Below are 14,481 nucleotides of genomic sequence, written 5' to 3' on the forward strand. Positions count from 1 at the left end.
TTAATTCCTCAGTTTTCTGCAACAATAGCATGATATTGCTAAAATATGTGTAACTCTACTTCTAAGAGAATTAGCCTTCCTCCGTGTGGTAGTACAAATGTCCCCTCTCTCTTCCATAGGACAGCCTTCAGCTGTTTGCGTACAACTATCACATCCTGTGTGTTTGTTCTAGCAAATGTAATATTCCCACTTTCTTAGATAGCTCTTTATTTCCAAACCATGAACAGTTCTCGTAATCCTTTTGGGATAATTTCAGTTTGCCAGTGGAAATCAGAACTGAACACAGTGCTATCAATGTGGTTTCATTAATGTAAAATAAATAAATAAAATAAGTAATTACCGCTTTCATTATGCAGACTAAGAATCTTTTCACTTTTTAACATCTATGTCATACTTTTCACACATGCTGGGTTGTAAGCAAAATTTCTAAGAGTTTTTCACATAATTTGCTTGTAAATCAGATCCCCTCTCTTTTATTTTAACACACACACGTGCACACACGCATGCACATAGGTTTTTGGTTTTGTTTTTGTTTTTTAATAAATGCTGGACTTCACTTTGTTTTAGTATTTCTGTCATTGCTGAACCCTTGAACTTTCTTTGGATTCTGATTGCGTCATGGACTAAAGTTGTCTTTTATGCTTTCTCATTAATCATTGAATCATTAACTGTTTCTTGTTTGTTTGTTTTAACATAAAAGGGCCACGAGCAGAAACCACACTAGGATTTCCCTGGAATTTGAGAATAGTTCCATATTGATTTTAGTACTTTACATTGCCCTTTTACACTTCATTCTTGGTATACCTAAAATAACATTCCATGATTTCTGTGTTTTTACATAGAATCCATTGAGTAAAATAATGGGTCCTAATTTAGCCTTAATTTGAAATGGCACACTTACAAGATTATTTTCGGCTCTGGATGATCTTGCTCTGGACCATGGTTAAACTTAACCACCTAAGTACAAATATATAGGGATGTATTTTTAGTCTGATGCTACTCTCTACCCTCTGGTTCTGCACTTAGTGATTATCTATAATTTGTCTTAATGTAAAGTTTTCCTATAGAAAAATACTATTGCAGCATTCCATTCTTCCTGTAAGTCCTTGAGGCTCATGATAGAGGTACATGGTGTCACTGTAGTATTAAATTTTGTTGTGGGTTTGGAAGCAAAGGGTCATGAAGCAAAATGTATGGAAATTGGAGGAAAAAGATATATCCTTTTCTTGGCTGCAAGCCTGGCCCTAAACATATATGGAAGTTCGGTTAGCATACACCTGACATTTTAAATAACATTTGTAAGTTCATATATAACAAATACCCCAACTTTGACTTCATCATTTCTTCTCCCCATTCAGGGACATGGTCTGCTTCTGAAAATGCATAAAGCCCAGAATACTCTTTAACCCAACTCCTGTTCATATCAGAAAGGACAGGGAAGGTAACAAATGACCTCAGAATCTCAGAGCTCTACAACAACATACATTTATTTATCCTTTGCGCTCTATGTGTACTATACGTCAGCTGTCTGCTTTTTCCTACTCGTCAGAGACCCACGCTGACAGAACAGTCTCTCATTTGAACCAGGAGACATTTCCCATGGTCCTGGCAGGCAAAAGAGAGACCTAGAAGGACAGCACCAGCATCAAATTCAGCTGATGTCAGTGTTTAAGAAAGACAACCAGCTTGAATCGATCCATGCTTAATGTCTAAAACCTGACAGTTCTTAAATATTATTGGAATTCTTTTCGTTTTTAAGAGAGGTTACTTGCTATTCCCAATGAATCTTTAACTCCTAAGATTGTGGATTATATAAATCGATGCAAAGAAAATCACAAGCTGTGAGGTTGAGGGTACTTTGGGTTATTTGGCAGACAGACTCTGCAGTCTCCTCCTAGTTTCACAATCTTTCAATGTGGTTAAATATATGAAAGATCAAATAGTATGTCCTACCCATCCAGTAATTGAATTCTTCCTCTCTAAGACTCTGAGCATTGATGGGTGAGCTTCCTAAGGTGATCAGATGGCTCATGCTCTTTGAAAATAGCCACTTCAATTTTTAGATAGCATTACATTTTTATTTCCCATTAAACTCCACCAATCTATATCTACTGGATTCCCACCCACTCACACGAGTTCTGTCCTCTGGAGCTACACATAATGAATCCTAGTATCTTTTCCATTTAGTTTTTATTTTTGAAGTGAAATGATTTATTACCATAGTGTCTTATTTTTAGAGGCTAAATATTTCCTGTTACTTTACCTTTCTTTCCCTTGTAAGGCAGCTTTAAATTTCCGCATTGTCCTGTTTAATATCTATTTCTTAATTCTCCTCTTAAGGTTTGTTTTACAGACATTTTAGGCATAACTTACTTTGCACAGAATGACAAAAATCAATTTGGATCTTACTTATCTAGAGAGTATTTCCTGACAGTTTAAGTCTTGATGAGGTCTCTTTCATCAAGCCAACATTCAAATAGCTTTTATTCAATATCAATTTGCGTTAATTAATTACATTTTATTTCAAATTAATACCGAATCCTAAATGATATCTGTATACCCAAACATTTTAACAGTTTAATTTAAAAAAGAGATTACTTTTATAGAATGTAATTAGCAATTGCATTTAAATGCCTTCAAGCCCAGTATTTATTATAAATGCAATTTACACTATTTTATACTATTAATGATTTGGTAGTCTTATTTATGTGAAAAATGTTCGGCAATGCTTCAGTTTGACACGTATTTCTAATTATCCAATAAGAGTGGCAACAGATAAAATGCTAACATGTCCTCAGATTCCATCCTTGATAATTTTTTTCTTCCCTGATATCTTACTTTCTGCTAAAAATGCATACTTGTATTTTGAAGTTCTCAGATGAAATACAAGGTATTTACCATCAATAAGGTCTCCAAGGAGAGGCTACATCTGTTCTACAATTTTTAAAACAATGCTTGAACTTCTTAGTGTTTTTAAATTCCAAGCCAGCTTTGATGATAACATTCTAGTATGTGAAAATCCTTCCCAGGAGGGTGGAAAGCTGTAGTGGAATCTAGTTAGTTGAAGTTCTAAGAAATAGATTTTTAAAAGAGAAATACATTTGTAATATGTTTCTTTTAAAAATGTTCTTTGTTCTCTTTTTATCTTAACTTCACCCCATCCATATTCCTTTTTGGAGAATCCTATGCAAATTTTTTATACAAAACATACTTGAATATATACACTTTTTCTTTAATGAATTATACAACATTTAAAAGTACTATTTATTTCTTTTTAAAATTTATTTAATGTTTATTTAGTTTTTGAGAGAGGAAGAGAGAGGGACAGTGCAAGCTGGGGAGAGGCACAGGGAGAGGGAGACAGAATCTGAAGCAGGCTCCAGGTTCTGAGCTGTTATGACAGTACAGACCCCCATGTGGTGCTCGAACCCATGGGCTGTGAGATTATCAACTGGGCCTATGTAGGACACTTAACCCACTGAGCCACCCAGGTGCCCCTAAAAGTATTATTTATTTCTGTAATATGTCAGTGATAACTTCATCTTGCAACAACAATAAAGTCTTGGAAGTTCTAATAATACTTTAGGTGAGAAAGAATGATACAAAAATTTGAATAGTAGAATTTTGCAGAGATCATCCTGGTACACAATCAAAGAAGAGTGAACGAAGTTAGTATGGTAACACATATTTCAGAAATCACTAAGCCCATGGGAAGATTGTTAAAATTGTAGCTGCTTAGGCCATGTTTACCATCATAATACCTAAATATAGTGCATCTCTTCATGCATTTTGTAAGTGATACTGCTTGTTGAGTAAATTGCTCCCACAGTTAGTAATACATTTCTTCTATTGTCAGATGATTAATTGATCAAAATTTGAGATTTAGGAACTATATCAGTGTCTCAGCAGACATATCTAATTTGCTAAGACCCATCTATAAATAAATGTTCCCTGCAAGTCTACATGTCTAGGAGGGCGATCCAACACTTGTCCTCCATTTGTACCCTATGCTTTCTCTGGATAGAGACAAATATATGAACCATATGATGTATATTCCACTCCTGTTAAATTCTAAATTCATCCCACGTCTGAAATTGTCTCAAGATGAAATGCAGAGTTTTGGATCCAGGAAGAAGGCTCAGAAAATGTAGGCATGATTTACAAGCAGTAACTATTTGTTGAGGAATAGGTACTGATTAAGCAGAAGAGATAAAATGATGAAGCTTGTGTGCTCAAAGAATTCAAACTTTGGGAAAACAGATTTCAACCGGTGATGCCAAAATATATGAGACTCAGGTAGGCTCTGGGTGGTGCTTGTACAGGAAGAAATATAAAGGTTGATATGTTGAGGAGATGAAGTGAGGAGAGCTTATGGGGAAGTGAACACTTCAGCTACCCCTCAAAGAATAAGGAAAAGTTAGCCAGGCTAACTCCTGATCAGGGACTACCCAATTATAAAATAGAAGGGGAAATGATAGAAAACAAGGCAATTTATCCATTTATCACATGATAAAAGTTTTTTTTTCTATACTAAAAAGGTTGCATTGATATTGAAGTAAAATTTTGAAAAAGAAAAAAAAAACAGAAGAGATGGGGCTAGAGTTTCATTTTAGGCAGACTGTGCTTTGAGCAGAAGGGCAGGTTGAATTTATGAGGAGTCTGTCACTTTAATTCTCATCTCTTCTTTTCTTTGTTTTGACTCTCATCTTGGTCAGTTTTCCCCCAAATTGTGACAAAGATGGCTACCAGCATCATCTGAATTTTATCCTACTAGCTTAGCCTGCGGAAGAAAGATTTTTTTTCCCCAAAATATTCCAGAAGTACTGGATTGGAGCCTTATAATTCTGTTTTGGGCCAGGAGCATAATGCTGAAATACTCACTGCAGACAAAGGGGTTGAAGTTGAGGGAAAATGTTCTGGTTTACCGGATGTAGAGCATTTGTTTCTCCTCTTCCTTGGCCTCAGACTTTGTGGTGCAAAAGACAGCATTTCAGGATTATTCTCAAGTCCATTGCATCCCTAAGGATAATGGAATAAGAATAAAATGGATCTAAAATGAGGCATTGAGATGCCAGTTTGAAAACATACAATTTAAAGTTCTGTTTGTTCTAACAATGGATGTATTTTAGGCCTACCCCTGCTTGCATTTGTTTAAAAGAGAAATTACAGAGTTAATCACACCCGTGATAATTTCCCAGGGATTAGTTAGACTCCATTCACAGAACAGCCTCCTTAAATGAGTCAAGTATGTTTCTAGAAACACTGTTGACTAGAATTAAGTTATTCTTTCTGAAATACAAAGTATAATTTTTTCCTGAAAATTTTCCTAAAGGTTAGACATAGCCAGAACAGAAACAAACACACAAAACTATCATTTAATGTGCCAACCATTGTGGAGACATGGAGAAAAAATAACTGAAGTACTTGGGTTCTGATTAGATTTATCTATAGCTTCCTTTTCAAGTCTCAATATCACAACCTAGGTTGGATGCTTCTCTGTTGAATTTTTAGTTCAGGAAACTTCTATATTACTGTTGACTATGGAATACAAATACATGTGTAAATATTTTGGGAGGTAAGATGTATACTATAGTTCCAAGGCCCTCTCAATATTCATATGAAATATCCAGAAAGTTACTAAATCTCACAATAGTTGGATAGCTCTCTGGTATTGAGCAAGCAATTTGACTATTTGATTTATAGCACATAAGACTAAATTTATATGCTTCAGCTGGTAACATACCTGACTAATGATGGCACACCGATAGAAGGGGACAGGGTACTCTTGGTGGGGGAGCGGAAATGTAGTGGTCTTGAAGGAACGGAATCTCTTTAAGGAAGTATGACTGAAACTTGGAAGGCAGGGTTGGGATAATATATTAGTGACTGATGTCGAAGTCTGCTTTGTAGAGTCAGAAACTGTTAACACTAATAAATCTTGGTTAGAGAATGATACAGGAGAGTTGCCAGAGGAGTTATGAGAGCCTCCATAGGATCTAGAGAAAAAGCTCATGCTTACATCTTCTTGGCAACTGTCTACAGTAGTTACTTGACATGAAATGTTTTGGACTGAGAAAGGAGGTCAAATACAGAGTCATTAGTGATGTGTAGCTGAACATGAGCATAAGAATAATTGAATAGAAAGAAAAGTAGACACAACAAATTTATTTTTTTTTCAAGAACTTTTATTATGAAAAGAGAGAACCTTAGTGTGGAGGACTGAGGAAAACAAAGAAGCTGGTCAACATTATTTGATTAACAAAGTCACAAGTGCTATTCTCACACCTAAAAGGGATGAAACAATGAAGAGAAGAAGTAATTAACCAAGAGAAAGGGGATTATGAATCATGTTTTAAGGCTTGTGGCCATCGATGGACATAGGTATATGCATAAGTATATGCATATATTTTTCTATGAGATAGGAGAAAAGGAATTCTTCATGCCTGTAATACATAGGGAATTTTGAAGTAAAAGAAAATAAATTTTTCAAGTTTTAATTCTTTTTTTCAAGAAGAGGAATGGGGATTTTCAAGAATAATTAACAAGGAATATATAAAAAACTTTACTAGAAAATGCAAATATCCAATAAGATTATAAAACTATGAGGTTAGCACTATATATATATTTTAACTGATGGAATGATTATGGATTTTTATATATACAATAAAATAAAATTAGATGAAACATTAAGAAAATGTAAACTATAAATACTATGCAAAAGTTAGTTTTATTTATTTATTTTTTATTGTTATAAATACTGATATTTGTTTCAGGTTGTAATTGAATCTACATGTGAGAAAAGTGAATACCATTCTAGTCTCAACAAAATTTCTGCTGGAGACCTAGGTATACCTAATCGTGATTGGGCATAAAATGTACACGTAATAGTTTTATATGATCATGTGATGTCCTTGTTTGTATGAGTTTGAAAGAAGAACAATTAAATGATGAAAATTTTTGTTTTGTTTTTAAACTGAAACCAATCACGGAAAAGAAATAGACACATTGTACATCTAGAGTTCCAAGTAACCTTGTAAACATAGTTCAACATATTGTTTTTACCCAAAGAAGTGACTGGAGAGCTATTTTGAATTATTTATGCTAACCATCTGTTCTTTGCATATCATATCTTCCAAAACAGACAAATCTCATGGCCTTCAGACTTTAGCTACTACTACTTCTAGATGAGCAGCTGTTTTCTTATCAAAAATCCATACTGAAGCTGTTTATCCTAAATTGGTGAATTTCATTAGTATCTCCAGGGCTCCAGCTGAATTAATCTATTTAAACAACATTCTCCTTAAAAACAGGTGCTTAAGTGGCTTATCCCAATTCTATCATTTTAACAATAGTACTCAGGGAAAAAAAAAAAAAAAACAAAACCAAAAAATATTTCACATTTCCCATGAAAACAAACTATCACTATGGCTTTCCCTTACTACTACTTTTCCTTATGAAAACAGTATACAGTTGTCAAACACAGAGTACTTTTATGGCATCACCTTAATCAGAGTGGTATCAGTCTAAAATGTTTCTAAAGTGATGAATGATTTTACAATAGTTTAATTATAAGTTTAAAAAGATACTTTGAAATAACAATGTTTTCTGATCACTCTCTTGATGTTCTAGAGCTGCCAAAATAAAGTACCACAGACTTGTTGGCTGAAGACAATAGAAATTAATTCCCTCACAGTTCTGGGTGTCAGATGCTCTGGATACTCTGGAGGAGAGTACTCCCTTGCCTCTTCTGGCTTCTGGTTGCTACCAGCCTTTCTTAAAGACTTATCACTTGCATCACTCCAATTTCTGCCATTGTGGTCACATTCCTTCTCCTCTTATGTATATGGGGTCGGCCTCTACCTCTCTATTATAATATTGCTTTGATATGCTATGATGGTGTTTAGAACCCAGGTCAGGAATTCAGATGAATCATCTCATGTTATCAAAGGAAAAAAAAAAAATCACACTTGAAAAAGTCAGGAAGATTTTAATCAAAACTCTTATAGTAGGAGAGAGAGAGAGAGATGGACTTCAATTCTCCTTTAACAAAAGGTGGGACAATTTTTTTTTTTATTTTTTTAATGTTTATTCATTTTTGAGAGAAAGAGAGAGAGACGGAGACAGAGCACGAGTCAGGGAGGGGCAGAGAGAGAGAGAGAGAGAGAGAGAGAGAGAGGAAAACACAGCATCCAAAGCAGGCTCCAGCACAGAGCCCAATGCTCGAATGACCTGAACCACTCAGGCGCCCCAGAGGTGGGGCTATTTTTAAACAGGGGTGAGCTAGTGAGAAAGTTTTGGAACAATTCAAGTCTTGGGGGAGGTTTATTAATGTTAATAGGCCATACGTGCTTGCTAATTATTGCCTATATTTAGGCTCCTACCTTCCCAGAGAACATGAGAAATAGGTGCCTCTCTAATGATTATATTTCAAAGGGATGGTTCCCAGGTTCTTGAGAAAGAAATTCCTGGGTCATAAAACTAACCAGGGGCTGGGATAAGATTTACATTTCAAAGGGTCAGAGGAAGAATTTATAATTCCAAGTTTTCTAAAGTAAATGCTCTAAGCAAAGAGAGGTCAGGGGTTGCCATAACAAAAATATCAAAACTGTATGTCTTATTATGAACAACAGAAACTTATTTCTTACAGTTCTGGAAGCTGAGAAGTCTAAGATCAAGGTGCCAGTGCATTTGGTATCTGGTGAGGTCCTGCTTCCTCATTTTTAGGTATTTGTTATAGCAGGAAACCCAGTCCTAATACCATCACCTTATGGGTTAGAATTTCAACATTGGACATAAACTTTCAGACCATATTAAGGGCCTGTATTTAGGAAGAAACCTGTCTAAGTTTGAGTATGCTGAGGGGAACACTAAGACCATCTTGGTCAATGTCAGGTACCTTAAATTAATCATGTTTGCAAATATGTTTTTTCCAATTAAAATAACATAAGTTCCAGGGATTGGATATATTTTGTATGTGGATATCTTTTGGGAGCACATTTTTCTATTGTAACACTAAAATAGTGAATAACTTTGGTAACTGTCTTTATAGTCAAATGTCTTAAAAAGTTTTGATAACTCAGATATTTGAGGGAGTATAAACATCAAGTAAACCTTCCTAACACCCTTTGAAACGCTTTATCACTCACAGGACTCAAATGCAGAAGTTCCTGCTTAGGCTTCCTACATTACTTCTTGTCTCTTCCCAAATATCCTTTTACTCTTTTCCAAATTATTTTTATGTTTTCCCAAATTTATTTCATATTATCACCTCTCCCTTTTCCTTCCACACTGACAGTTTTTTTTTTCTTTTCAAAGTCCATTAAGTCATTTCACTAGTTTACAACCAATTGTTGTTACAAATCTACTGTGAAGCTGAGTTACAGAAATGTGGTCTCTGAATGCCCTTATTATGTTACCTGCTTTTCAAAACAATGTGTGCAAACAAAAGCAGTTCCAAGAAAGTGCTGTTCTCTCTAGGCAAAGGACCAGGAAAGGGGAACCTAGAAAGAGAAAATTTTGGGACACTAACTTCCTTACTCAAGCCGAACACCCCAGAAAAATCTCAAGTCCTAACCCACCCCTGTCAACAAAAGCTAAGTTGAGATCTAGATTTCTGACCTTGCCAGGCTATAATGAGCTTCTTCCAACTCCCTCCTTAGGGTGTGTCATAAAAGACCAAGCGATAAGTCCTGCTGTGTGGTAACAATACCCTCTTTCTCACGGCATCAGAGGGGACCTACAGGACAGCCAGGACTGCCACAACCAAGGGACCAACAAGGCCAAGTCCCTCAGTGTCAGAGAAGAGTATGTGCAGAGCAGTAATGAGACACCTATTCCTTCCTGGCAGGACTCTACCAGCAGAGACACCCTGTGAAAACTGATCTTTCACCCTTTCTAGCAGTAATGAGAAGTCCTTCTCTCCAGGAGGTTCCATGTAGGACAAGACTGGAATTTGGGTTTTTACCCTGATTTGGCATTAACAAAATGATGCCCTTTTCCGTGCGTGACAGTGTCAAAAGCAACCTGATAAAATACATTTAAATAAGACCCAGTGGTTTCTAATGTTATACCCACAAGATTCACATCTTATTTGAAACTACTTACCATATAAAGTATCAGAAAAATCTCAACTTGAATGGAATAAGACCATTAACATATAGCAACAACAAAATGATACAAATTTATCTGATGAAGATTTTTTTTTTTTAATTTTTTTTTTCAACGTTTATTGATTTTTGGGACAGAGAGAGACAGAGCATGAACGGGGGAGGGACAGAGAGAGAGGGAGACACAGAATCGGAAACAGGCTCCAGGCTCTGAGCCATCAGCCCAGAGCCTGACGCGGGGCTCGAACTCACGGACCGTGAGATCGTGACCTGGCTGAAGTCGGACGCTTGACCGACTGTGCCACCCAGGCGCCCCTATCTGATGAAGATTTTAAAGCAACTATCGCAAAAATGTTTGACTGAGGATTTATGAACGTGCTTAAAACAAATGAAAAAATATATATATATATAAAGTCTCCTGTGAAAAGTTAGGCCAACTGCTACGGCAGAGGTAACAGTTCTCATAAGACTGCCCTCATTTTGACACCAATGGCAAGGCTGAGAGTTTTCCAAAAACATTCTCGCTTTTGATAATTCGCTGGAAAAACTCACAGATGTCACTGAAAACTATTATATTCATGGTTATACTTATTTACAAGAAAAAGATACAGATTAGTCAGCCAGGGGAAAAGTGAATAGGGCAGAGTCCTAGGAATTTCTAAACTTGGAACTTCTGTTTGCCTCTCTGCATGGAGTCATTATGCGTTAGTTTCCTGTCACTGATTTGTGACAATATGCATGGTGTGTTTGTTACTAACCGGGGAAATTCAGCTGAGCCTCTATGTCCATAGTTTTGTTTTGTTGAGAGAGAGTGCGTGCATAAGTGGGGGTAGGGGCAGAAAGAGAGGAAGAGAGAGAATCTCAAGTAGGCTCAGTGCTGTCAGCACAGAGCCTAAAGTGAGACACAATTCCAACCATGAGATCATGACCTGAGCCCAAATCAAGAGTTGGATGCTTAACTGACTGAGCCACGCAGGTGGCCCTCTGTGTCCATAGTTTTTACTGGGGCTCTATCACATAGGCATAATTGTTTGATTGCTCATGCCTCTGATCTCAGTCCGCAGGTCAACTGATACTGTGTGAGCCAAATCTTCAACACTTTACCACATTGTTAGTCTTTCTGGTGTGGTCAGATCCCATCCTAAATATTATCTTGTGTGATTAGCCCCCTCCCTAAATAACATGGTAGACAATCTGTCATAACTCAAGGCTCCATGGAAAAGAAAGATACTGCCATCAAGCATGACAAATATTTCCTCCCAGAAAATTAGAGCTAAGATCAGACCTTTTTTTTCTTTTTGCAAAGATAAATGTTTTATTTTATACATTCCACAAAAAAATAAAAGTTTTAGAGAAGAACATATGGAATTTTTAGAAGTGAAAAAGATAATAACTAAAACAAAACACTCAATAGATGGGTTCAATAATAGAATCACTGAACTGGAAACTAGAAATATGTAAATTACCAAATCTGGACACCAGAGACCAACTTATAAAACAACAAACAGAGCTCCAGGGAACTGCAGTACTCTAACAAAAGATCTAACTTTCTTGTCATCAGAATCTTGCAAGTAGAGGAGAAAGAAGGGGAGGGCACAAATTATTCAAAGACATTATAGCAGAAACTTTCCTAAAGTTGGTCAAAGACACAAAACCTACAAGTTCAAAAATTTGAAAGAACATCAAACAGAATGGACACAAAGAAATCCACACTAACACACATCATGTCAAGCTTCTGAAAACTATGGATATATAGCAAAGAGTGCAAAATAACTTTTCACTTGTAGGGATACATGGTTTGAATGACTTCTCTTAAGAATTATGGAGGCCAGAGAAAGTGACACAGTATTTTTCAAGTGTCGGTAGAAAAGAAATGTTAAGCAGAAATCAATAAATATGAAAAATATCCTCCAGGAATTAAGGAAATGTTAAGACATTCTCAGATGAAGAAAAATGTAGGTACATTTCACCAACAGAGCTTCCCTGAAGTGATGACTAGAGGAAGTGTTCTAAACAGAAAATAATAAAAGAAGGAATCAAAACAGCAAGAAGAAGAAAGAACAACAGAAACAGTAAACATATAGGTGAAAACAGTTAACAATAGGCTTTCCTTTTCCTCTCACGTTTTCTAAATTATGTTTGATAGCCGAAGAGGAAAAACCATAATACTGCCTAATGTGATTCACTATGTATGCAGAGAAAATATTTAAGGCAATTATATTCTAAAAGGAGGAAAGTAAAAGAATTTAAAGGGCATAGGTAGTGTTTCTGTACTTTTTTCAAACTGGTAAAACCTCTGTACAAGCCCACTGTAATAAGTTATGTGCGCATGATATATGCCTATCGCAACCATTTAAAACAGACTTGTGCAAAGAAATGCATTGAAATACTATAGATAAGATAAAATTCTAAGAAATGTTCATGCAATGCACAGAAAGGCAGTAAAAAAGGAAACAAAGGAAAACAGGGTAGAAAAGAGAAAATTTAAAAAAATAAAATGGCAGAGTTAATCCTTCACATATCATTGATAAATTTCATGAAATGAAAATGATTTACTTTACTTGTATTAGACAAAAACTGTAAACAACCATAACATCTCTCATTAGGTAAATAGTTAAGCAAACTGTGGTGTATTTATACCTTGCAATTCTACTCACCAGAACAAGGCACTAGTAACTGTATTGGTATACACAAAAATGTAGATAAACCTCAAGTGCATTATGCTGAATGAAAAAAAGAAAAACACCCTCAGTAGATCACATATTGTCTAATTCCATTGGATAACATTTTCAAAATGAAAAAAATTATGGAGATTCAAAATTGGTTATTGTTTGCCAGTGGTTAGTGATGGTCAGAGGAAGAGGGATTGCTTGGCTATAAGAAAAGAAACAAGAATACCTTTGCAGTGAGAGGATAGTTCAGTATCTTGATTGTGGTGAGAATTAATATATCTCTTTATGATAAAATAGCAGAGAACTATACACATGCATTGTACCAGTGTCAGTTTTCTGGTGTTGATATTGTGCTATATTGGTAGAAAAATGTACCCATTAAGATAACTGAATCTAAAGTACACATGTTTCTGTCTGTACTATTTTTGTAGCTTCCTGTGAGATTTTATTTTGAAATAAAAAAATTTAAATAAAGGGAGCTTAGCACTAAATAATGGTGTGTTAAATGGAGTTTACCTTATATTTAAAAAACATAGATAATGCCTTAACTTCTAAAGTCCTTGAAGAATCAGTTGGAGTTAGACTCTGGTAATTTTGAGCTAATTATATGTGATTTATTAAGTAATTTCACACACTAACTCATTTAACCTTATAAATCCTGTTAGGGTGTTACTATTATTACTTGTGAGAAAACATAACTTCCCTCGATTTCTTACCTGTTCTGCAAAATTTCTTAGTCTCTGAAAAACATGTTCTCATACTATAAGAATTAGATTTGTCTCCCTGATTCAGTAACTAATTGCTGTGATCTGAAAGGAAAATAAAACTTCTATCTCCCCAAGAGGGCCAAGTGGTTACAGCCCACACTGCGTTTCTTGCTTAATCCCCAGGAAGACAGCAGAGACTCTCTCCCTGCATCTGAACATTTCAAGGGGAGATGAAGATCCAAAATTCGCAGAAAATAGTGTAAAATTTGAAACATACGGGCTGTCTGATTTGTGGAGAGATTTTATTTATGTACCAGTATTGAGTTCAGATTCAGCCCCATTCATTTCCAAGGAGATGTCTTCAGATAGGGAAAGGGATTGTTGCCTCCTTCTTTGTGAACAGAAAAGGTCATTTTTCCTGGACCCTGGTCAGGCTGCTTGTGGAGAAAAAAATATTATCACCTTCATCATGTCACTCCAGAGGTAAGGACTAGGGCGAAGGGGGCTGACACATCATTATTTACAGTGAGATATTCCATAAAAAATCTATCTCCGAACCAGAACACCTCGTGTGCTCATTCAGGATAAAAGTAATAACAGTGAATATTGCAAACCCAACATTTCTCCACTTAACAGAATAGGAAACATATATGTTAAATTATTTTTCCCAAGGTCATATAGTTTCTGGAGGGCAGTGAGGGAACTAAAGCCTAAATAGACTGCTCCAGAGTCTCTTCATTGAGCTCCCTTCTGTAGTGGAGAAAGCAGCAATTTAATTTAACACGATCACAAACTAATATTAGATAAGGTGTCCTGAGTCTTTCTGACAGTAGATCTATTTTGCCAGAAAGATGATTCATTTTGTATGCAAAGCAAATTTTCTCTTGTTTTTACTGAGCAATCCCTTGGGGAACTTTTAATTGGATTGATGAAAATTCAGGATTCTTTTTAATAATTTAAAGTAAGGCAACAGAGTATTCATAATTACCACTTTTT

The 14,481-nt window shown here is 35.7% G+C and overlaps 1 protein-coding gene across 1 annotated transcript in view; it reads left to right on the top strand.

The window, feature by feature from the left end:
* The window catches only part of BRINP3 (BMP/retinoic acid inducible neural specific 3), a 406,055-nt gene that overhangs the window by 299,673 nt on the left and 91,901 nt on the right, over nt 1-14,481 (top strand). The window lies entirely within an intron of this gene.

This window comes from Panthera tigris, chromosome F3 (assembly GCF_018350195.1).
Source record: "Panthera tigris isolate Pti1 chromosome F3, P.tigris_Pti1_mat1.1, whole genome shotgun sequence".
In the NCBI taxonomy this organism is placed as follows: Eukaryota; Metazoa; Chordata; class Mammalia; order Carnivora; family Felidae; genus Panthera; species Panthera tigris.